A 24,718-nucleotide genomic window follows, 5' to 3' on the forward strand; every position below is an offset into this window, starting at 1 on the left:
GATGGATTTTTTGATCAGAAGTAGATTTTCCAATGAGATTGCAATTAAGGTACACCTAGATCGGAGGTGAATCTGCCTGGACCACTCCCAAAGCGTAGCAGCAATCTGCCCTGTGGTTCTGGCCTGGTGTCATTGATAATCCCTGGGCTTTTTGAGATAAGTCATGGGGCTGGGTGCCAATGCCGTTCACCGGCATAAGGTGCATTCACTTCAGAAATAGGAAGTAAACAATAGGTCAGATAAGAAATGTCACGTTATTCACAAACAGTGAAAAAAACCCTTAAATAGGCCAGTTTTTTGTAGCATCGTGTAAGCTAAAGCTCTGCTGTTTGTCAATAAAGGCATCCTTGAGTATTTATTGGCACTGAGGAAGACGACCAAAACATGTTGCCATTTATCAGCCTCTCTGTAGGGTGAATACTTGCACACGGTGGAGCTTCTTGCTTTTCTTTTTCTTTCTTTCCCGAAATCAACTGAGAAGTGCACGATTTCTCACTGAAAACATCACCGGTTTCTGCGATTCTGCCAGAATCAATAGATTCCAGCAATGCCTTTGATGTGGAGATGTGTTAGTGAAGTAAACTCACCGCAGTCTGTTTTTAATGCTTTTGGCATGTATGCTCTCATTGGAGAAGAGTGGAGAGAGGGAGATGAAACAAAAACACAAAACGCGTTTTACATGACACCTTATCCCGCCCAGAAGCAGAGAAGCGCTTAAATCTCACAGTTCCCCTCCGAATGGTGCTCCTGTCAACAGTTTAAAGGAACATTGCCTAAAGTGGCATTTATCTTTGGGGCTATCTGTCAGATTCCTTCCTAATTTTTTTATGTGTGCACTCCTCACTATTTATGCCATACATGGTTAAAGGGAATCCTTGTTGCTTCTCCACAGGTTACGGCAAGGTCAGGACCGAGCACCGTACGTCCTTTCACTTCCTAAATATTGGACGCTTAATCCCAAAGGCTCTGTCACGGAGGTGGAAATGCACCTACAAGGATACCTTCTCTCCAGTCTGCCCATAAGGTTACCTCTGCGTGCAAAACCCGGCGGCCACACGGGAAGCCTTCGCTGGAAGCCTGCCCTGAGGTCTGCAGCGTAAGGTTGAGCTTATGCAGGATTTCAGGCAGAAATGAGCCAGTTTCTTCCTGCTTTAGGTTTATGTTTAAAGCTGGGCGAGAAGGGATTTATCCTTGTGCTGACCTGTCCCTGGGACTTCTGAGACAGGCAAAGCAAATCAGGTCCTGGAGTGACCTGGGTGGTGGTCCCAGCTCTGGCCAGGGGCTGCACAAGGTGTCCTTGTCAACTCACCGCCCTGCTCCAGTTCTCCTAGACGTACAGGGTTGTCTCTTTTGCCGGACATTTTGAGAACAACCACACAGTACTTACACATAATTAATCCGCAGCCCATTAAAACTGGAAGGCAAATCTCCGCTGCCTTTGGCTTGTCAGTGGACGAGTATTGGCTTACCTAAGGTGGTGGAAGGAGGTGTTATGATTTAGGCATTCAATAGTTTCTTTGCTCTGGCCCATCAGACAAAAATTAGGGCCTTGGCGAACAACATCAACCATTTCTAGTGCGTTACAGGTGTTTGCTTGCCAAGCAGGCTACGCCTCCCTTCCCTCCACTGCCCCCAGGAGGAAGGTCCAAGTGCTACACGGTGTCACAGCAGCAGTAAGATGCCTTAGGAGGCAAGACCCCATCTGCCACTGCTGTCTGAGAGGGACAGCCTTAGTCAGCAGAGCCCAAACCAGCCTAGGGAAGCACTTGGCCAGGGAAGTGGTTGAGTCCCCATCCCTGGAGGTATTTAAAAGACGAGTAGATGAGGCGCTTAGGGACATGGTTTAGTGGGCATGGTGGTGTTGGGTCGACGGTTGGACTCGATGACCTTAGAGGTCTTTTCCAACCTCAATGATTCTATGATTCTATGATTGGCAAAGATGGAGCAAGCCCACCCTTTACGCCAGCACATACGGAGCTGAGTCTCCATGGTCAGTTCATCCCTAGAAAACCCACTGTCCTCTGCCACTGAGAGGCAGAAAACCAAAGAACAGAGCAGGACAAGTGGTAGCTTCCTTCTTTAATGCCCTGACGGGAATTACTTGCACAGAGAAAAACCATTTGATGTTGAATGCCACCCCCGGCCTCTTAACCTTGATACACAGATGCATGCAGAATCCCTTCTGTAACGATACCTCTGCACGTGCCCCACTGACCATGCAAAAGCTCAGGCTACAATGAATTGTCATTGTAGGGGGGAACTGAGTCTGGATTTTGGGGCAAATGTTACACTTATGATCCTTCAGATGAGGAGACAGAGAAACAACCCGTGTTGACAAAAGATCTGAAGAAACAAATTAAGAGAAAAGGAAAACACCATGCATGGTCAAAAGCCTGCATGTTCCTCAGCTCTCAGAGCTTCTCCGCCTCCTTGAGGGACCGTGAGAGCTTGATTGATTCCTCCGACTGCAGGAGAGGAGGCGACCAGGGAGCACTATTAATACCTCTGACTCCAAGCGGTGAGCAGTCGTGGTTTGCATCTCATGAATTTCAGTAGGAGTCTGACAGAAACAGAAGGCTCCTTTGCTGTTTATGGCACACAAACAGCTGTTCGAGAGGAGAAACATCTCTATAGCAGATGAGACTGCCATAAAAGTCATCCCTAGATTTTCGGGAATTTCTGGCGGTTGAATCCCTTCTATACCACAGCTGTCCGAGCAAGGCTGAGTGCAAACACACCCCCCTCTATCTCGGACAGACGCCTGTAAATCTGATAGAGAAGGCAATGTTAACACCAGGCTAACTGAATTAACTTTAATGAAGTTACTTCTTCTGATTTGCACCCGTGCACCCAGGAGAAGAATCAAGACCTGAATGCTGAATCTATTTCACCATGTCACGGTTTTGTAACTCTAGAGAAGATTAACGAATACGCACTAAACCAGGGACAAATGACTGTGAACAACTTCATGGATAAATGGTTAAATTCTGGGCTGTTTTACAGTGGTGTAAGTCAAGAGAGACAACATTACCATTGGTGGCACCTCTCCAGCGGAGATCTGCTGGTCTGACACACGTTTCATACTCACACCAAGGTAAGCAGGAGCAAAACATGACCGACACTGTTGGCCAAACAGCAAATGAGCTCAGACACCCCTGCTCCATACCTGCTCGCAGAGGATAACATTTCCATTTATTCATTCCTATGCAGTAGGCTCCAAAATCTTGTAAGAGCCATTGAAATCTGGCAATGGGCAGTTAACAGGCACCAACAAAATGGGATGACTGTTATTTTGCATTTAACAATTAGGAGAACGATTAATCCACACATGTCACAGGGAGGAATAGCAGCCTTTCTCCTACGTGAACAGTCTCACAGGGTTTTTCTCAGCCCTTTGAAATGTCTATGTGCATGCTGGTGTGCCTATGTGGGTGTGTAATCGTGCCTCTCTGCAGAGTGGGACATACAGTGAGACATGTCTTCATTGAAGACAGGGTCACTTATGAAGGGGTTGTTTTTTTTTTTTAATCTTTCCCTGACCACAGCAAACATTTAAGGGCTGTGAGAACTTCCTTTGCTACTCATGTGCCTGGTAAGGACACACTTCTGAAATAATAACCGCAAGGGAGAACTGCCCCCACTGACAGCCTTGCCCCACCAGCGCTCCTTCCTCCTGCCCCACCAGGGCAGTCTCTGCTGCGGCACTTTTTGGTGACTGGCTTTTGCTACCTCATCCTCCAGGAAAGCCAAGGCAGCGTCTTACTGCAAAGCCCTGCCTGTGCCTGTGGGTGCACGTGTGCGTGTGTGCAGCTGAGGGGGACTTCTTTCTGATGGGAACTTGGAGTAGGATCGGTGCAAAAGCTGCACAGCCGTGTGCTCGCGGCTGGTAGGAAGGAGAGCGGTGGGAATCAATAAACAGAAGAGGAGGGTGAATGAACATGTCCACACTCCCTGGAAATCCCCAGGCTGCCAATACAGCCTGCCTAGGGAAGAGTTAAAAGCAGAGCTCTGGAAAGTTTGGCCGGATGACTTCCTGATGGAGTTTATACAAGTATAGTGTGCACAAGGACGTATGTGCCTACGTGCCACTTCTCCCGAAGCAGCCTGAGCTGAGCAGAGGGAGGAAAAAAAAATAATAAAAACATCACGGATGGGACCAGGCTGAAAACAAGCGCCTGATGAATGTGCAGGGTCATGACACCCCTCTCATTACAAACCCGCCAGACAAATCTGTATGATGCCTCCTCTGCTATGTAGCCCCCTTGCCGAAGAGCAAGAGCACAGAGGGCAGAGGCAGGGGTGAGGCACGGCAGGGGGGAGGCAGAAGAGGACATTAGCACAGGGAATTCGCGGTTCCCCAAACCAGCCGCCAGTTGTTCAGGTCTCAGGACATCCCCAGCAGTCAGGGAGATAATACAGTCGTCTGCAGTCACTGGGATGCGAGGGTGATGCAGGGGTGATGCAGGGGTGATGCCGGGGTGATGCTGGGGTGATGCAGGGGTGATGCCAGGGTGATCCCGGGGTGATGTCTGCAGGTGTAGTCAGGAGCTGTGATGGTATGTAGGTACATACACACGAGCTGATGTCATAAGACCCAGCCTGGATAAAAATATCAGTGAAACACTAACACAAGCTTGTTAGCATGGATTGTACAAACCTGTGCAGGACTTTGGTACTCAAACTGTCCCTTCTTCCCTGCTAGCTGTGCATGTGCTGTCTAGATGGCAAGCCCTCAGGGTTACCTTAACACACTCATATGCACGTCCTACTGCAGAGCTGTCATAGCCAGAGCTGCTAACCATGAGGGAAATGGGCTTGCATATGCACAGGAACTTAATTCTCACTACCATGATTTCTTCCAGGGAAGGATTTGCAAAGATGGCTAACGATGGCTTTAGTCTTCTTGTAGCTGGCTACCCTGCACCCCTTTCAGCCTGGGCTGTACCTAGTACTCACTGTAGCAGCAGGAATTAGTTGTTGCACCCGTGGACAGTAGTTTGTGCAGTGATTTACAACGAACTTATCTTCTAGCTCCTTACTCCAACTTTGTTTTAGAGTTAAGACTTCAGTATTGCAGCTATATGGAAGTGGAAGTATCTCCTAAGACCTCTCAGCATCTGTAAGAATAGGGGAGTGCAGAGCTGGCACGGGACCCAAAGCAACACTTGAGATTATCAGCCTCAGCTCCCTTGAGACTGTGAGCCTTTACTGCCATGTGCTGAGTACGAGCCCTCGCTGGCCTCCCAAAAGAGAGGAGCAGGTGCAAGGAAGTAGGGACAAATCGAGGACTATGTAAAGTGGCCTGATTGATAGACTGGCCTGCTCTAGGCAGGTCGGTAAGAAGACAAACTCCATATTACTCAGATTTAGCAGTAGATCAACCTTGCTCTCAATTATGTCACTTCTCTAGAGTGCATTTGCCTCCTCCTCCTTCAGAGCGGGGTGAGAGGGCACCATCTATGAAAGGATTAAGCATCAGTCCCTTTAGGGATGCTTAGTCAGTGAACCCATGCTTCTCACTACATACTTTCAACCTGCTGTCATTTGATAATCTTGTGGAAGGATTTACAATTTTGTGCTGTCTCAGAAATTTCTGCTTGTTCATTGCAGCTATACTCAGAGGGGATGCTCTGTGCACAGTAGGTCTCTCAGTAAGACCATGGCTAATTGCATCAGGAGGTCAAAAGGAAGGTCTTCTAAAGCGCTACCATTGCGAACCCCACCTGTATTCCCAGAGCCAGGCCAGGTTGCTTACAGATCCATCATTAGCACCAATAATTAAAAAGCTGCAGATAGAATTTACATAACGTGAAGCAAAAATTAAAAAATACAATTCTTTTCCCGATAGTTGTGCTGTTTTTGGAAAGTAAGACATGTAAATAGTAGAAATTGGCCATCTAAGTAAAATGAACATTTTATTAATTGATTTCTTTTAGCTCAGAATACTAACACTAAATACTATCATTTGACCATCCGGATTCCAAAAGTCATATTATTTTATTCAGCTGGCCCCTATTTTTTTTTTTTTATTGAACCCGCAAACTTATCTTTGACTGGAGCAGCTACAAATCCTAGATTCTTGAGTGAAATTCTCTGGAAGGCAGTTTTGGATTTTGACTTACTCTGTCCCTTTTCTGGATATTCCCATCTTTACATTTCTATCAAAGATCTCTGTCTTTTCCATCTTGTTTCTCTAATGCCCAAAGCAAAAGAAACCTGTTGTGTTACAGTCCGCAGTTCAGGTAGGGGAATTAGGAGGAAGACATGTTACATTTTGCACTGGCAGCAAGAAGTCTGCTGAAGATGAGAAGCCAGAGAGCTGATTTTTGCAGCAGCAGATTCAGAGCTGATTTTCTACCTCTTCACATTTCACCCTCTCTACAGACTAGTACAGGCTCAAGCCAGGATGATTAGGATTAGGATGAAGTGAGATAGTGGAAAAGAAGTTACTTCATCTCAGTGCAAGCATTTCATACTGGATTGTCTCCCGCTTGAGCTGATGTGTTAAAGAACAGAGCTGTTTACCTGTGTGCGGTAAACTTAATTTACACTGGGTACACAGCCTGCATTGCACTGCAACCAGAAGTATCCCTGCTCCTGGATCGCTGCCTGAAACACAGTCGGAGAGCACAGAGCATGGTTCAGACTCCCCACCTGAACGACAGACGTCTAATGCCAGCCACTACAGTAGTTTCCCTGTTTGGGTGGGAAGGACAGGCAGCAACAAACAATGGGTGGATTCATACCAGATTTATTCCAAAACCTAAGAATCAAATCTGTCTTTCCTAAGAAACAAGCTCCCTTTTCAAAAAGAAGAGTAATTTAAGGTCAAGTACTTTCATCCGAAGCAACATAAAATGAAGAATAGCAAAATTTGGTTGGCATCCTGTGTGGTTTACCAGCGGTCCCTCTGTTACAGGAAGGAATGCAACGTCCCGCCTGCACAATGCGAAGGACAGCAAGCCCTGTCCCAACACCGCGTGGCAGCAGAATGACATCAGGTCACATTACATGGAAGCGTGCCACGCAGAAAAGGTCATACCCTGGGCTCCAACCCAGCCTGCCCCACTTGGAAAGCGGGTTTCTGTACCCTGCGACGGCTGCCTTGTTCTGGAAAACACCTGCTCAGGCTCAGCTTCCCGCAGGGCTGCAGGCAGATGCCACCCAAGCCCCCGACAGCAGCTGATCCCTGGCAGCGAAGCTCTGAGCAAGCACACGTGGTAGGAAAAAATAAAGGAGTCGAAAGGGAAGGCTCGTTTCTTAGAAAGAGAAGAGGAATGGGTCACTCTGGGTCTGGCCAGCCGGCACAGGGTGTTTCACAAACACCAGACCTACATGAACTGAAGTGGCTGCCAAGAGCTGCCCAAAAATGAGCTCGACCCTCTTAGGACAACCGCAGCTGACAGCCTCCCTTGCAGGACAACTTCTCCCTCTCTTTCTTCCCTTTGGGTTATTTCCTGAGCTGCTGCAAGCTAAACGTAGACCCACAGGGGCTGGCAGATACCAGCAATGTCTGGCAATGCCCCCACGGATATAACCAGTCATGTCTGTGTCCTCCCCACCTGGTATGAATTGCCATGTGTCACCGTGTTATAAAGCAGTGAGCTGTGCCCTTGCAGGTGCCAGCTCTCAGTGAGACGGCTCCGTGTCCCTTGCCCATCTGTTAACCCCTTTGCAACAGCAGTGAGGCTGGTTTCTGCCCAGCCCCACAAAACCCTGGGGAATGGTGGGCAACGTGGTCCCCAAAGCGTGGCTGCGGGGCCCGGGCCAGCACTGCCAACCCCGAATGGTCTCGCACAGTCTTGAAGTGAAAACCAACCTTCTTAGGCAGGAACTGTGCTTGATTTTGCACGAGACATCCAGGCACCCTCTGGCACCCACGGCAGCGACTGCCACTGGGAGCTGAGCTGGTGTCCCCTGGCGGTGCCGCACTGTGCCTTGCTCTCCCGCCCATCCAACCATCGGTACCCAACCTCAGAGGGACTCTGCCCTGCCTAATTTCTTAGTTTTGTACCACCAGAGTCTTACTAAGGGATTGCATCCAAGCTAGGCTCTGGCTTATCCCCATTTATTAAAATGCCTACCAGTTTGGATGCTTGTGGACCTGATGGTCTTGCTGCTGCAGCAGGTTGAAAAGGGAAGCACATCCTAAATTCCCCTAGTTTTGGGGACATAATGGGGCTCATGTGGCTGGTGATGAGGTCTGGTACATCCAAGGAGTGGTTCGGTGCCCATGCTGTAACATTCAAAGCCTGGCTTAGGGCAGGAAAAGGAAATATAGACACTAAACCACTTGCACTCCCCATCCTTAAAAATGCCCTGTGCCTTTCTTCCCCACACAAGGTGCAACACAGTCATTTACATCTGTTAGTCAGAGAGGCAAAGAGGGAGGACACTCGCACATCTCACAAGGGTATGTTTCTTACCCATTTGGCACCATGCAAATGGTGATGCCCTGGCAGAGTGCCAGACTCAGTGACCAAGCCATCAAAGAGACACATTGTCAGGTGCTGGGACTCTAAAATGAATAGAACAGAATAGAATAGAATAGAATAGAACAGAACAGAACAGAACAGAACAGAATATTTCAGTTGAAAGGGACCTACAACAATCATCTAGTCCAGCTTCCTGACCATTTCAGGGCTGACCAAAAGTTCAAGCATAGAATCATAGAATCACAGAATGGTCTGGGCTGGAAGGGACCTCTAAAGATCATCTAGTCCAACCCCCCTGCCATGGGCATCATGGACATCTTCAACTAGATCAGGTTGCTCAGAGCCCCGTCCAACCTGACCTGGAATGTTTCCAGGGATGGGGCATCCACCACCTCTCTGGGCAACCTGTGCCAGAGTTTCACCACCCCCATCGTAAAAAAGGTCTTCCTTATATCTAGTCTGAATCTACCCTCTTTCAGTTTAAAACCATTCCCCCTTGTCCTATCGCGACAGGCCCTATTAAAAAGTCTGTCCCCATCTTTCTTATAAACCCCTTTTAAGTACTGAAAGGCCACAATAAGATCTTCCTGTAGCTTTCTCTTCTCCAGGCTGAACAACCCCAACTCTCTCAGCCTGTCCTCATAGGAGAGGTGTTCCATCCCCCTGATCATTTTCGTGGCCCTCTTCTGGACCCGCTCCAACAGGTCCGTGTCTTTCCTGTGCTGAGGGCTCCAGAGCTGGACGCAGTACTCCAGGTGAGGTCTCACCAGAGCAGAGTAGAGGGGCAGAATCACCTCCCTCGAGGTGTTATTAAGGGCATTGTCCAAATGCCTTTTAAACACTGACAGGCATGGGGCATCGACCACCTTTCTAGGAAGCCTGTTCCAAGCTTCCTAGATACCAGCTCCCTGTGGGCCACCAAATCTAGCCCCTGATTTCACACACAAGCACCTTTCACATCCTTTTTCATCCCTTCCTGATGCAGCTGCTCTGGCCAGCATAGCAGCTGCACCCCAGCATCCCAAATACATCTGCCTTCCCCATACCGGACATTTAGATGGGATACTTGGCTCAAAGCTTAGGCTGCTCAAGCTGGGCTGCAGATGAAGCCCTGTCTCTACTGAAGTCAATGGCAGTTTTACCTTTGGTTTCAATGGGGAGTTAATTTTGCCCTGTACAGTGATGACTTCCTGTTTGGCAGCGACCCTGCAGGACATTAGGCAAAGGCCACGGCCATTCTTGTCCCCATCCTGCTCCGACAAGCAACTTGCTGTGTGACTCGCAGTCACGCCACCTTTTCATGCCTCAGTTTCCCCCTCCGTATCTAAAAGGAAGCCCAAGTTGAAAATGCACCTTCCCCTTCTTTATGAAGTTCTTTGATACAAAGATTTAAAGAACATAAGAGCTAACATTGACCTTCACTTTCCTTTACTGTGTCCAGACCTATTTCGTGCCTATTTATGGCAACCTGGTCATTAGCACTATAAGAACAAATTCAGCACAAAGAAAGCTTTAAACCACTGAAGTGGGGTGTGCCGGGCTGTCAGAACAGCTATTGTACAATACTTTCCTCCTTGCCCTATCAAAAGACAAAAGCTGCATTTGATGATTGAAGACACAGAAACCAGAACAGCAACGGGAGCTCCTCCTGCAAAAAAGGAATTCCGTATTTCCTAAACCCCACATTTCTCCTTTCCTCCTTGGACCTCCCCACAAGGGGATCAGAGCAGGACTCTTCCCCCAGCTTCCAGCTCACCTCTCGCAGCCCCTCAAGTCAGTCCTGGGCTAAGCCATTCCAGCAGTGTCAGAAGAGCTTGTGATTTGTACATTTTCTGTCGTTCTGTTTTCAGATAAACAACGGAGCAGGCAGCTGATGTGAGATGTGGACAGTCTCTTTGTCGGTCAGGGAGCTGCTGCCACTTGCTGGCATCCTGTCATGTACAAGTGAAAAGGTTTTTCCTTCTGCATTTCTTCCCATGGAAGGTTTCAAGGGTGAAAACACATTGAAAGGAGGTGATGCACCTCCTGCTAAGCCTGGAGGAATTTTTCGTGTATGGTTTCAGGTTTCCTCATAGCTCTCTTAGCACCCACGGGCCTTACTATTGCACATCTCCTTTTATTTTCTCTCTGTCCCTCTTCCTGGAGCAGGGCTGCTCTGCTCTAGCTCTAGAGCCAGGGGAAGACCAGATGCCTTTGCCTCACTGAAACTCAGAGACAATGAGAAGACCTGAGTTAACCAGATCTTTCACGACTCTCCCTCTGAACCAAAATCAGGCTGGAACAGGATATTCATGTTCAGATGTGAACAACAGTGAGATTGCCTCAGAGAGAAAAAAACCCTAAGAATCCTATTGTGAAAACATAATGTCCTGGTGGGTTTAATTTTAATGAAAACAATTGTGGTAGCAGCTTGATATCCCTTGAAAACACATGCACAGGCACCCACTGTAGGTACACTATATATATCTTTTGTCACTCCATCATTTCTTGTCTTTTGTTCAATTCCATTTCAAAATGCCCATCTGGCCTATGTTGCCAGCAACATAGCAAACCAACTCCAGGCTTGATTGGTCCTAGGGAGGTACCCACAACTCTGTGTAAACAACACCGTGGAAGACATGGGTGTAGTAATATTTTCCAGCTTGGATATGATGGAAATGGAAATCCATACCCTCCTCAAAGAGGCACAGGGTTGTGCAAGTAGATGCAGCAAGGAGGGAAATATAAAAATGCAAAATAAAACTAGATCTTACAAAACGAGCACTGTACTTCAGGTGCCAGACCCTGTGGATGCTTGGAGGATGCTATGCTGCCCGAATAGACCTATTCTGGCAACCGTGTTTCCTGGGAGAAGAGGCTTTAGAGATATTTTATGGTTGACACAAATAAGCTGAAAGGAGGGAATTCATTCCTCCCAGAAAGTGCACCACAAAATGACTGGGGAACACCTTTTCTGCCCAGGAGGTGAAACTATGCTGTGGATCATGCAAACACAAGGCATACCCATCCTGAGAAAGCTCTGTTTGTTTGTTGACCATCGGTTTAGCTGGAGATTAGATAAAGCTTAATTAATGCAGTCCAGTTATGCTTTCTAGGTTAAATTCTCGACACACAGATAAAAATTATTACAGAAAGTCACAGGCTTAAAGTCAAGGGAAGAGAGAGTGCATTTTAATCACTAACTCAAAGGGGCCTTTTTACAAAACAAACCTTATTAGCGAGTTGTTATCTGGTCCATGCTCACAGCCTCCTTTGCTTGGCAGACCAAGAGTATCACCCTGGGAAAAGCCCCAGAAATGATCTCTCAAGCCTGCCCTTTTATGACCCCAAATATCTGTTTTCTACATTCATTTGCAAATATTCTGCAACATGTTGGAGTTGGCCTTTTGTCATTGGGAAAATATCAACTCATTTACATATATATTCACAGAATCTCAATGACTTTGCAAATGTCTTATCAGAAACCTTCAGGGTCACAGTGACCTCTAAGTAGGTATTAATGGCAGCCCCATTCACAAAATCTCACCAAAACCTCATTACCTTCCAAGCAGATTCTGACCAAACAAATTAACGCATCATGAGCCCTTCTTGCCTTTCACCCGATTTACAAACACAATGCCATCTTCTGGGTCAGAGAAAATAATTCCTGTTTCTGTTACACTGATCAACCAGGTTCCTAATGAACCCGGAGTCCAATTCTTTCCAAAGCCTTTTTAGGAGTCGAATTCCTGCCTGGTTATACCACTACAGCTACCCAAAACTTTTGTATCGTCAAGTGGCAGCCAAATGGAAAAGAGATGGACTGAAACCGGGATGGTGACCGAGGGAGAGAATAATACTAAGCAGTAGGGATGACTGCCTCAAGCTCCCCAAAACACCTCTGGAAACAGGACTAAATAACAAAAAAGTACCTTGAAGTTTGAAACACCTCAAGATTATGAACCAAAGTAGGCAACACGAGGGAGAGGAAGGGAGCTAGGCGTAACCAAAGGCAGAAGCAGTGTGTCGAGCCCTTCCCCAGAGAAAGCAAAGCCCACAACCCAGGACTGAGGATAGCGAGGCAAAATGCAGCAGAAAGAAGATGAGCAAAAGGAGAGGCTGGGGCCAGCTGATGTCCAGAGCTATGGCCACAACATCGGTGGGAGCAAGGCCAAAATGACATTAAATCTGCAGAAGCATCGTCAAAATAGCATCCCCCTGGCTGAAACGCCACGAGCCTGAGGGTGAGCTACAGGCCAGCTACTGTAACCGAGTCAGGCGGTTCCCAGGGGGCACATGTTCCAGCACATCCAGCAGACCTAACTTTGGCTACGCCTCCTGTTATTACGCTCAGCGCTATGTCAAACCATCCGACGGGTCCGCAGCGCCTTTCAGTGGGACAAGAGGGTCACTGGAAGAGCACAGCTCGTGTGGCGCAAGCCAGGGGGCATGAGTTAGTACCTGGTGAACTACCCCTGCTCTAACTCTGCTGCACTTGTAGCCGAGGAGCTGAGCGCGTCCCTCCCAGCACAGCGAGGACAGGTCTCCTGAGGAGGAGGAGCGGCTGAGAAGAGGAAGGCATTCGAAACGACCCAAGGAGTCTGTCTGTGCTGCCTGTGGAGCTGGCCAAGGGAGCAGAAAGAGTAAATGGCAAGAAGTAATGATCAGTTAAAATATTTGTATTACACATGGAAGAGAAGAAAATGGAAAGGGAGATAAATTATAGCATGCTAAGATTGCAAATAGTCATTTCCATTTTTCCTCTATAACACACACCCCCCCCCCTTTCTGCCTGTTTTCCTATGGAAACAAAGCACTCTGATCCCCTCCCTCTGACTTTAATAACTTTTGAACTTATTGGCCAATTTTGATTAAATTTACTGAGAGGCAATGATATCAAAGATGATTTCATTCCCGTAAGAGTTGCCCTGGCCAGGCAGAGAAGAGAATTTATCCTATTTGAGAGAGCAGTGTAAACTCACCATTTACCAAGCAACAAAGAATCCATGTGCGCACATATCTCTGCACAGCTGAGGAAGAAAGAGGACGACAGAGGTGTCCAAACACCAGTAACAGCTCTGGCCAAGCTCATGGTCTTAGACATCAAGGCCAATCAAGCACTAGACACACTGTCTTGCTGGTAATGTGTTTGGGAGACATGCTACTTGCAATGGCACAGAACAAGCTCTCCTTTTGCTTGCATGTGCATCACAGATTTCAAATTATGCCCTCAGGTAGGGTCAGTGCTTTGTGCTAAGGTTGAGGGAGCACCGCCCTAACCCCTAAGCACCCACCTGTAGGCTCATGCCTGCCCTTTCTACCTGGGGGTGGAGGCCTTTCCTGCCTCCAAAGCACAAGCGTGAAGCTCCCACCTACAGGCGAGTGGGAGGCCATTCGACACGGGTGCTCTCCTCCTGCTTTTTGGCTGTATATAGGCAGTGCTAAAAACCAGCCTGCATAAACCACCGGAATAGGAATGGAAAGCGTAACAGAATGATCATATGCCTGGTAAGAGGCCAAACGCTGACAGCAAAGAAGCCTATACGGTCTTGTTAACCTACTAAAATAACGTAACTCTTTCCCACTGGCACATTCATATATGACTTCTGCCACAACAGGTCAGTAAAGATTTATTTACCAGGTCTGCGGCACAAAGGGTAGGAAATGCTAGCTGGACCCTGCTGGAAGGCTGGATAAAAATGCAGTAAACAGCAGCAAACTGTTGTGCTGGTGGTGAGCGTAAGTGCTTCGGTGCTTTTCCTCTTGCTGAAACCTCCAATGGTGGCTATAAATCTTTTGCTGCCACTTGCAGTGGGTATTTACTAATTACAGCATCAGCACGTCTTGTACCAGTCTGTGGGTCCTCGGGATAGCCTAGCAAAGGAGCAGAAATAGTTTTGCAATGAAGGCAGGTTCAAGGAATGAATGTCTCAGCACTGATCTCTCCACTGCTCTGGCAGCAGCGCTAGGAAACTAAGGATCACAATACAGAGAACAAGGATGTTAATTCTGCCTAAATAACAGACTGCGTTTCCTCTACCCGGCTGTTCTGGGGAGCTAATTACACAGATTCCCAAATCAAAGAAATATAAAACAGTCTGCAAACGATTGCAATGTTGATGTGTTGGCAGGCCAAACCATGACATATGGTCCTTCAGTATGCCATCCTAGAGAACAGGCTCACGAGCAACGCTCGTTACGCAAAATAATGTCGTAAATAACAGAAAGAGGCTGATTTTAGAAATGTACTTGAGGTGGCCTCCCTGCTTAGCCTCACTAGAAGACAGTCAGTGTTTCACAGAGCTGCTGCCAGCCTGGTGATAGGTTCCCAAATGTACCTCCCTTGAGGGGGAAGGAAGGTGAATCATATCCAGACAGGATCCCGGCTCAGTCAATACCCACACACAAACTTTGCTAAAACAGCACTAAGGTTGCAAAGTCAAGATTTCGGCACTAACGCTCGCAGAGCACCGTGCGCGTGTGCGTGTACCACCAGCCCTGTTTTGGGAGCGCCCCGTGGCAGTGTGGCAGCCCTCACGCCACTCATCAGCAGGATTTGGACCTCGAAGTTCACCACCCGGACCCCTGCCGCAGACCTCATGGAGTAAGGGATGCCTGCACGGACCGTCTGTAGGCCAGGAGGGGAGAGAGGTGAGACACGAGTGCCCCAAGGGCTTTCACATGCCTTCACCCACAGCAGCCACATGGAGGTTCGGCGATCTGCAGTCCCAGCCGAGGAGGTGAGCATCACTCCCGATGGCACAGCGCTTGGGCCATTCCCCAAAAGTGAGACCCTTCCTCTCTCCTCCTCCTTCACGCTGCCCTTGCCCAAGCTCTTCCTCTTCCTCCACCCCGGCAGCGCCTCACTTCGTCCCTTTGCAACCTGACCCACTGCCACCACCCCACCTCGGCCCCTGGTCAGCCCCCCAGTTCGTCCTCTGTCCCTCATGGGCACCCCGGCACTAGCCCAGCCGGCACGCCTGGCCTCAAGCAGAAACACTGGGGACCAGACCAGCGCTCCTCCCTGGCAAGCGCAGAAGTGAATTTCCCTGTGCAAAGGTTAAGGACAGAGCTGATTTATTTTCTCCTTACCCTTGGGGCTACAAAGTTCAGCTGCACAGAGCAGCATCCCCGCATCGAGCGGCTCGGGGCACTGAGATCAAGATTTTGGCCCAGAAGACAGGTAACCCGGGCTCCCCTGCCTGCATCCTCAACCCACCCTCTTCCTGCCCCATCAGGACCACAGGGTGGTAGGGAAAAGGCAAGGGGGAGTGCGACCCACCGCACCGCTCCTCCCTTAAGGTCATAATTTTGCTGCTTGTAGCCCTGGGCAATGGATTACTTTTTACGTGCCCAACACCTGCTCTGGACACACGTCATTTGCTGTGGAGTTTATTATTCCAGGGAAGGCTAAAGGGGCACAATGCCATTGCACTTGCCTGCCTCACTGCACACTGAAATCCCAAATTCTGGCATGCCGAGGGCCCCAGGTTGCCTTCCTCTCACCCTGCCTGTGTTTGGCCTTCAAACAGGCAAATATAACTCTGGTAATGGCATAGAGGAAAGCTCGGAGAGGCCACGGGAGCCTTGTGCCTCTTGGGAAGGAGGCAGCAGATAAACAGGATTAGGGAATTTAGCATAGCTCAACCTGCCAATTTTTGCAAAAAGGAAATGTAGGCAGTGCCTGCAGCCCTGATTCAGAGGAGAAGCCTTTGAAATGCCTGCCAGGCGAAACATGTTAAGATACAAGCTGCTTTTCCTCCATAACAGGGTGCAGTGCAGGGAACAGCCCTCCTCTGTGATGCCCACCCTGCGCCAGGCAGAGTTTGTGGTGCATAGCCGGACGGCGAGAGCCCTGGGAGCCAGGCAAAGCAGGTCTGATCCTGCGTCACAGGCTCCAGCTGCTGCTGGGATTCAAATAGGGAGGTCAGCTGCAAGATGTTCTGTTACGGACCAAACCGAAAAATTTCACTAAGAATTGGTTCCCCAGAAAAATCTTGATTTTTTTTCACCTCTTTTTTTTTTTTTTAAAGAGCAGACCTGAGAACTAAAGTATGTGAAATGGGGTAGGAAGGGGTTGGATTTGGGGTTTTCTTTGGAGAAAGTGTTTGGATTTTCAGGTGAAAATGGTTAGTTTTCATCTTTCCATTGGAACGGCAGCTATACCATGGGGAAATACGGGTGTGCGCCTGCTAGCTCTAACACCTAGTCTCCCAGCAGCAGGATTGTTCTGCAGTGGTTAGGGCTTCGCCCTGTGGGAACGTGATATTAGAGGGGCCACCCTAGCATCGCATAACTCTGCCCTCAGGAGTCTCGCACCACCAGGAGAGGAGGACGTGCCCGTAACTTGCCTCTGCTCTGGGACAAGGGGAGCTGCCAGCGTCTCTCCCCAAAAAGCAGAGCCCCCGGCATCCTCTCCCCACTCCTGGTCACGGCACCGGAGGATGAACGCTGATTTTCGAGTGAGCTTTCTGCCAGCAAGCGCACAATGAAGCCCGCGAGGGCTCTGCTCATTAAACCCAAGGGGAGCATACTGGGAGAAAGGGCAGGAGCACTGTAAAAATAAGTTGCTGCTGTGTGATCAGCTTCATGGTGGTCCAGCCCAGCTCGTACGGTCCAGTACACTGGACTGCCGTGTTGGTAATACTTGGTGTTATCACTAGCGGCTGTGCCTTTTTGCCCCTCAGGTTTGGCTGGAGATGGTGCCTTGAAGGCACAGAGCCAGGTTTGAGCAGTTTAGTAGAGCTGGGGAGAGGGGGGATAAGAAAATCAGAGCAGAAACCACCACAGCCTAAGCAGTCCTTGTGGCACACCTGTAGGGGTGCTCTGACAGGGACAAGGACCCCCCCTGAAAGAACAGTAGCATCCATCATCCCAGCCAGAGAACAAGCAGCTCTTCCCGCTGCCTCTGCCACGGAGCCAGAAATCTTCAGCGAAGAGCTGGGGTAGGCACATGGGGAGAGAAACTGGCATGAAACGATGGAGCTGGTCTGGAGCATGGCAAAGCCCAACCCAGGGTTTTCAAGGCAGGACCAACCTGTTTCTTGGAAACACGGATGAAGGGATGCACACATGAGGTCTGCGGCAGTACGCGTGTCCCCTGGGGTGGGAATGAGGCGACCGGTGCGGGTGGTGGTGATGTAAGGTGGTGGAGACTTCCTGAGTGCCCCGGGTGCTCATACAGGATTTGGCCGTGTCTCTACAACTGAGGGGAGCAGGGCAGCCATCGGGCAGCTGCCGGCGATGGAGAGTGAGGCTGGTGTTCCCCAGCAGGAAGCTCCAGGTCAGGGCGGTCAGCCCTGTCTTTGCAAGAAGGCTGAGTCTGCAGGCCTTGCAACTACAGGGCCAAATCAAACCCCAGCACATGTAAACACACAAAAAAGCTGCACTCCTAGAGTACTTAGTACCAAGTCCAGCTAAAATGAAGAAAACTCTAAGTTTTTAGTTTATATATATATTTTTAATTATTTACTTGCAGGTAGTGATTCAGAAAAAGTTTTTTTCAAAGTTGGTCTGGACAGACTTTTGTTAAAACTTACTTTTCTCCTGCACAAGTGGCACCCACCACTAGCGAGTTATAAGAGCAAAGAATTAAGTGAGGAATCATGTCTGGTTTCCCTGCATCTGATCTGAATTTTCTCTCTTTCACATTGTGTGATATTTGTTCTCTTCCTCAGGGTACTCTTGTCCTTGGACGAGATTTTAGTGCTGCTCTTAAATCCTGTTTGGATGGATTTCCAGCAAGCCCCAGACAGTTGAAAGCTTGGTTGCACAGCATGCGAGATAGGACCCTTTGGTATGTGGTGCATGGAGCAGGCATGGGGAGAAGCTGCTTCTTCAGACAAGGTCTCACATGTGGTGGGCAGGTTTCCAAAGCAGCCCACCCCTTCCCTGCTCTCCTGGGCCTGGGGGTTGCAGGTAACCTGCTTTGTTGGCCCACTCCACAGAGCCCCACGTCCAGCCACATCGCCCACCTTCATGGCCCACCCATCGCACTGTGTTCAGGCAGGCCCTGTTGGCTATCAGGAGCCAGCAAGCGCAATGCCGAATCGGCAGAGGTTGGCAGCACCCAGAGGCAATGCCCAGGGCTGGGAGGAAGGTGGAAGACCTGGGTTGGAGGAAGGGATGGTGGCCCTGACAATGCAGTTCGATGACATGCCTACGGAGATCCTGGCAGCAGCTGTGCTCGCTAGCAGGCCAAGGGATGGCCGTGCTGATCAGCAAGCTGAGATGTGTCCTGTGCTGTCCTGAGCACTGATGCAGTTGGATGCCAAATGTTCATAAACATTGGACCTGAAGCTTACCCATGATCGAGAAGAAACTCAACTCCCTCTCCGAGCCTTTCTCAGGCGTACTGTATATCAAGTTACATCTAAGCAGAGATTGCTTAGGACATGAGAGACAGGCAAGAGAAGCTGTAAGTAAAGAAAATTGTCAAAGAAAAGTTAAAAAAACATCAAATATCCCACAGCGGTCCAAAGTAATAGCTCGGCTGCTATAAGAGGTGAAATTAAACAGGTCAATCTGTGGAGCTGTGCCATTTTATGCCAGATAAAGGAGCTAGCTTCTCATCTGCTAGACTATTTCATTATTTGCTTTTCCAAGAATCCATCTCTCTGCTAGTAATGATGTCAAATAAATCTTCACTAAAATGTAAAAATGTTTATGATTATACTTACTGACCTGTTCCTTTATTAAATGAGGACAATAGGATGATGCCCCGATATTTGCTAATGGATTACTCCCATCTAACCTTTTCTTGTTCATCCAGGTCATCTGTTTTCATTTCATCATACAATAGTTGCCAATAAAATTAAGTCAATTAAATTAAAGGTCTATTATGTTCTTTGAAATCAGGCTGAGACCTTTTTTCTTTCCTCAGTCAATGCTCTGAGATTTTTGATAGGGCAGTTGGGAAATCTGGAGCAGACTCTCATCTGCTGTAAATTGGTTTAGCTTTTCAGAAATCAATAGAGTGGCATCAGCTTACCCCAGTTGAGGGCCTGAACCCTGATGTGTACGAATAAGCCTCAAGCCTGTCTTTGGGCCAAGATTTAGATATGGAATTACTCCCTCACGCGATCTCAGAGACCTTGTCTATGTATCAAAGTGTTAGCAGTAACCTATAACATATACAGTGCAGTCAAACCATGATCTCTTCCCTATGTAAATACCCCTATTCCGGTATAAAAATGACCTTTTAGATTTAACTTTAAATGTGAGCTATTCCCAAAAGGCATAAGGGAAATCAATAAAAGACTCTCATGTCACATAGTAGTGTCTGCTTTAAGCTGCTTGCTTTGGTTTTCTGATATAAAACATTTTACTGCATTTTTTCCAGTGTAGACAAGACCTTAATATCTCATTCAGTGATTATTTAAATAAAAAGGCAAACAGGGGAGGAATGTTCTACATCCTAACAAAATCCTAAGCTCTAGCCTTGAAATGCCATTCAAGTATCTTAAGAACTAGTAGTGGATATTACAACTATAAATGGTCTTAATTTGCGGACGACCCACTCACTTTGCAACATCTTTGAAAGTGACTTCTCATTTCTGGGCCAGGCTTCCAGTAAATTTTTGCTGAAATCAGCTGCTGCTTAGAAAACGACATTTAGCTATTTCATCCTTAATGAAAAGGCTAAGGCTGATAAGGCAGCGTGCCCATAGTTTATACCCCTGCCTTACTGCGGGACAAATGCTTTGTGAAGAGCTGAACATGCCCCGCACACAGGATATGTAAGTGAGGGGAGCTCAACCGCTTCAAATATCCCCGGCGTGACTCACGGCTGGTGTGGCCCCCAGTCCCGTCTCATCTTCTGTTCACCCACAGTGCCTCTGGCACGTCTGATAAAAACACAACGGGGAACGGCCTCTCATGTGGTGGGGCAGGACAGATGCCTCCAGTCAGTCAGTGGGAGATACTAGGTTGCAGCCAGGGCCTCTGACCCATCCAAGGGAGCACCTCGGGGCAAGACGTCTTGTAGAAGACATATAAATTCGCTTGTACCTCCTAAGCAGTTGCAACTGGTAGGTAAGCCATTAGTGGCACTGGGGACATGGCTTGGCAAGGTTTGGGGGCTGCGGTATGAGGCTGAGCTCTCAGCCACCAGGAAACCTTGGGCTGCAGCCTCCAGCAGCAGGGCGTGTGGCCTGCCTGGTGGAAACCCTACACTGTGGCAATCACAGCAGGGTGCGGGCATGGGGGAGATCCTTCTCCAGGCACAGATGAGTGGCAACCGCTTGTGTAAAAGGCCACGTGCTGGCACATGGTCAGGGGAGAGAGGAGAAGCTGCCAGAGCAGCTGGGGACTGCCTTGAGGAGGCTTCCCAAAGGGTGTTGGGCTGCAGTCCCATAGATTCCTGGTGGAGTGAGGGACACCTACTGGAACTGGATAAGTGGTTTCCTTCAATCTCATCTCATAAGGTGAGGATGAGACCTGCCTTTCTACAGCCCGAAATGGCAGGCCTTGGGAAGACAAAGGGTATCATATCTGCCTTAGAGGCCCAAAATATTCTGATTAACCCTTTAGATGGCATAGACAAGCAGGCTTGCTCACATCGCTCCAAGATACATTTTCCTTTTTGTGTTTTAGTGTCTACCCCCTAATAATGAAGAAGGACTACAGATCTTTTCTGTAAAATTCTTATAGGGCTAGTGAAAATGTCAAGAATAAACCTAACCAAGATAGCATCAGCTAGCTCAGGTGATGGTCTTGGATGCTTTTTTCACCTTGAAAGCAGTGAACCTCCCTTAATACTCTCTCTGAATGCTCTGTCAGAAGTCATCTCTCAACTCTTAACTCATCATGTCAGTACTGCTGTTATATTTGAATCTCCAGCCCTCTGTTAGCAATCATCCTGAAGAGCTGGCGCACAAGTAGAAAGTGTTTTAATTGTCTTCCTGCAGACTTGATGGCAAAGTTAGTACAATCCCCACCAAGCCTAGACAAACTCTGCTGTGAAAGGAAGGCAAATAAAGACCTGGAAGAGCTCCTTCACAGAGATTGAGAGGAGAGAAAATGTTTACCCAAAAACCTTAAAGCAAACTTGGGAATTAACACTGAACAGCTTTGTATGTATATCCAAGTGAGAGACTTTGTAAGCAAAGCTTTATTTAACTCTCTGCTGTCACAAATTCAAATAGTGAAACAGCTCCTAACCCTAATTAACTCAAAATGTTTGATATCTTAGCACAGAAGGGCTTTCTATCGGCCAAACCTACAGTGCAGACCAGAAGTTTCCCTACTCAAACTTCAGAGTTTTTCAATTTGCATCAGGCATTGTATAAACTACGTGCAACCTCACACAAGATCCAGCAATGTATTTTGCTCCTAGAGTGCATTTTTCTAGGATAAAAGCTTTAAAGTGATCTACACATTTCTAACTGTAAGCAGAAAATCCCAACTTCTTTTCAAACCCAAGGGACATGAAAATGAATACAAGGGATATGGTCACACCGTCAAAAGGCAAGGCAAAAATGTCCCTTGCACGGTGTTGCAAGGAGGGTAGGATAAGAGGTTAGGGTCAGACCTTCCTCTGAGCTGATCTCTTCTCCGCCACTGAGCAAAGGATGGACCGGAGATACCCCAAAGTTTCTTGCCACAGCATCCCTCCTCAGGCTAGAGACTGGCTAAGTATAGAAAGTTTAACATTCTCTTTCCTCAAAGGATCTTATAATTCATTTATGGGTTTCCAACTCTAAACAGTCTCTGAAACGATGCAAACAAGATTTGGTTGCTCGTTGCCTGTTAATGACCCTGGTGTGTGCAGTTTCATCAGCTCTGTGTAGAGCTAATTTTTGCTGAACAATCACAGCTAAGCTGCTGGAAACCCACATATCATCAATTTCAAGAACTGTAAAGGTGAGCTTCCTCCCAGGAGATCCACACCCCTCCTGTAATTGTCAAATTAATGGAGTTACATTGCAGTAAAAGCGACGTAAATGAAGAGAACTTGCTTGGCAATTTGTGTGCTGTATCAGGACAACGTTATCACTTCTGACATATCAGGCAGATTCTCTGTTCACTGACAGTTCACTGTCACCTTTGTAACACAACAATGATTTTGATGAAATCCTTAGGTAATGATTACAGCAGGAGAGTTACACCACTGAAAAAAACTACAGCATTTTCCATCTGTAGTGCACATTAAATATCAGCAATGATGACTTCCATGGGGTTATCCCTGCATAGAAGTGAAGCAGTAGAGCTCAGATGCTTGCATTTTTGTCAAGGCAACGCATAGCTTTACACTTACTTCCAGTTGCTCACACGGAAACAGCATCTTGAGGTGCTTTACTACATTACAGCTTACAAAACCAGCGGTGGTCACAGTGGTGCCACAGGTAACTACTGCTTCTCATCATGTGAAGCCTGAGAGCCACAGCCAGGAGATCTTAGTGTCGACAAGAGAGAAGAGGAAGGGGATGCTTATACCTGATGTGCTCACGGAAGGAACAGGGTTTGACCAACAGAAGCAGCAGTAGAATGACTTCTCCACCTCCAGATATGCATCATGTCTACGATTCACTGATTCACTCATGATGGTGGGTTTTAACAGGAAGTAGAATAAAAGTACAAACTTGCTGAACAAGTTATAATATATAATCTGAGTTTGTATATAGCAACCTTTGCAATCCAGCTACCTTTTCCTTAAAGAAAGATCTTTTAGATCTTTAGATCAAGGCCTTTAGATCAAGATGCTCCAATGAGAGTTAATGCTCCCTTTGACCAAAACTGAAGTGTTGCTGCGATAAGGATTAGCCTGGGGGCTGTGGAAGAAAGTGCACCACACTCAGGGTAGGCCAGGGCGGCGTGCTCGGTCACAGGGCTGCCCGAAGGGTTTGCAAACAAGGGACATCTGGACTGCTAAGTCACACGTGAGGAGAGAGCCTCTGCTGCAAGCAATGGCCAGATGGCAAAAGCGTACAAGAAAAGCTGTGTCCCATGTGCCTCTCATACAGGACGTGGGATTAGACAGTATAATACAGGAAATCTGTGTTGGAAGGGGTGGCTGAAAGGCTTAGCCCTGAGTGATGGGTGAAGGGCGTCCGTTGCTAGAAACGGCAGAGGTGTGTGGTTCCTGTGCAGGATGGGGCATGCAGCAGCAGCTCACACCCGCAGCACCTGTGCACCCTGGGGGGGCCTGTCCACCACCCAGGCAGCACCCCACGTTTGCTGAGGAAAGATGCTGCAGGGAATCCCTGGCCTCTCCACTGGGCTCTCTTCAGGCCAGAGCTGCCAAGGAGGTCAGCTGCTTGTTTTAAGAGGTCTGCCTTGGCTGGTCTCCTCCCCTGGCTGTTGAGCCTCAGTCCGGGCCCTGCTGCATCTGGCTGCAGGCACCTCCGCGTGGGGAAGGGAGAACTCTCCCTGAAGGCTTTCCCCTGGAAGAGTGGAAAACCACCAGCAGCTCTCGGCAGGAAAGCACAATTGTTATAAAAGAATGATGAGAGAATACATGGACGGGGGTGGGCAGCAGTGAGAGAGAAGATCAGTCATTTGATAGTCTGATTTATTGAGCAGGGGTTATTTACAACAACATCCACAGTGCAGTGATGGAGCTGCAGCTTTCATGGGGGTGACGTGTCTGAGCCCAGTTCTAACGGCCAGGGGGTTCCTGTGTCACAGGTCCTGGCTTTCCTTTTCTGCCAGGTAGACTGGACACCTGGAGTGCTTTTTTTCCCCCTCCTTTTGTTTGCTAATGGGAAGAGGAATTCCATTGCATTAATCTGGGAGCAAAAGCCGAGACAACAAAAAGCACATATTGCAAGACTTCTTACAAAATCACAAGAGCTGGCAGCACTGCGTAGATTCATCTGTACGTCACTCATTCTAGAATAATTGGGAGAGACTTAACCAGCCCACTGGCAGAGACAGGGCACATGGTGCCTGTAAAACCCAGAGCAGAGAACAAAGTGAAAAGGTAGCATAGTCCAACTCCCTGCAGATGCAGAATTGCAGCATGAAACCGCGGATCTAGTCTCTCTCTGTGAATGCCCTTGTTCCTTGCTGCATCCCCAAATCCCTGCAGATTTCACCACGAACACGTATTCCTTGAGCCTTTTACCAAACTACAGGGGAAACAAAGTCCATATGACAAGAGTACGAATTAAGAAAAAGGGCTTATTAACTCCAGGTAGTCACTAAGTCAATGTGTCTAGACTGCATCCAGTAAATGCTCCCTGTGCCATGTGGACAGACCAGCTTTGATTCCCACTGCCTCTGGCATTTCAGTGGCAAGCAGCGTTTTGTGGTGTAAACTTGTCCTTAGTTCACTCACAGTTCTCTGCAGTTCTCTTGGGACT

General features: G+C 48.1%; 1 long non-coding RNA gene across 1 annotated transcript; it reads right to left on the bottom strand.

The window, feature by feature from the left end:
• Positions 1–2,070: 2,070 nt before the first annotated feature.
• Positions 2,071–10,339, bottom strand: LOC143155906 (uncharacterized). The gene is made up of 3 exons (XR_012994500.1): positions 10,192–10,339; positions 8,427–8,518; positions 2,071–4,599 (listed from the first exon to the last, which is right to left on the bottom strand). It is a non-coding gene; the product is annotated as an uncharacterized LOC143155906 (long non-coding RNA).
• Between the last annotated feature and the right edge of the window lie 14,379 nt (positions 10,340–24,718).

The sequence above is a fragment of the Aptenodytes patagonicus genome, chromosome 1, assembly GCF_965638725.1.
Source record: "Aptenodytes patagonicus chromosome 1, bAptPat1.pri.cur, whole genome shotgun sequence".
Lineage (NCBI taxonomy): Eukaryota > Metazoa > Chordata > Aves > Sphenisciformes > Spheniscidae > Aptenodytes > Aptenodytes patagonicus.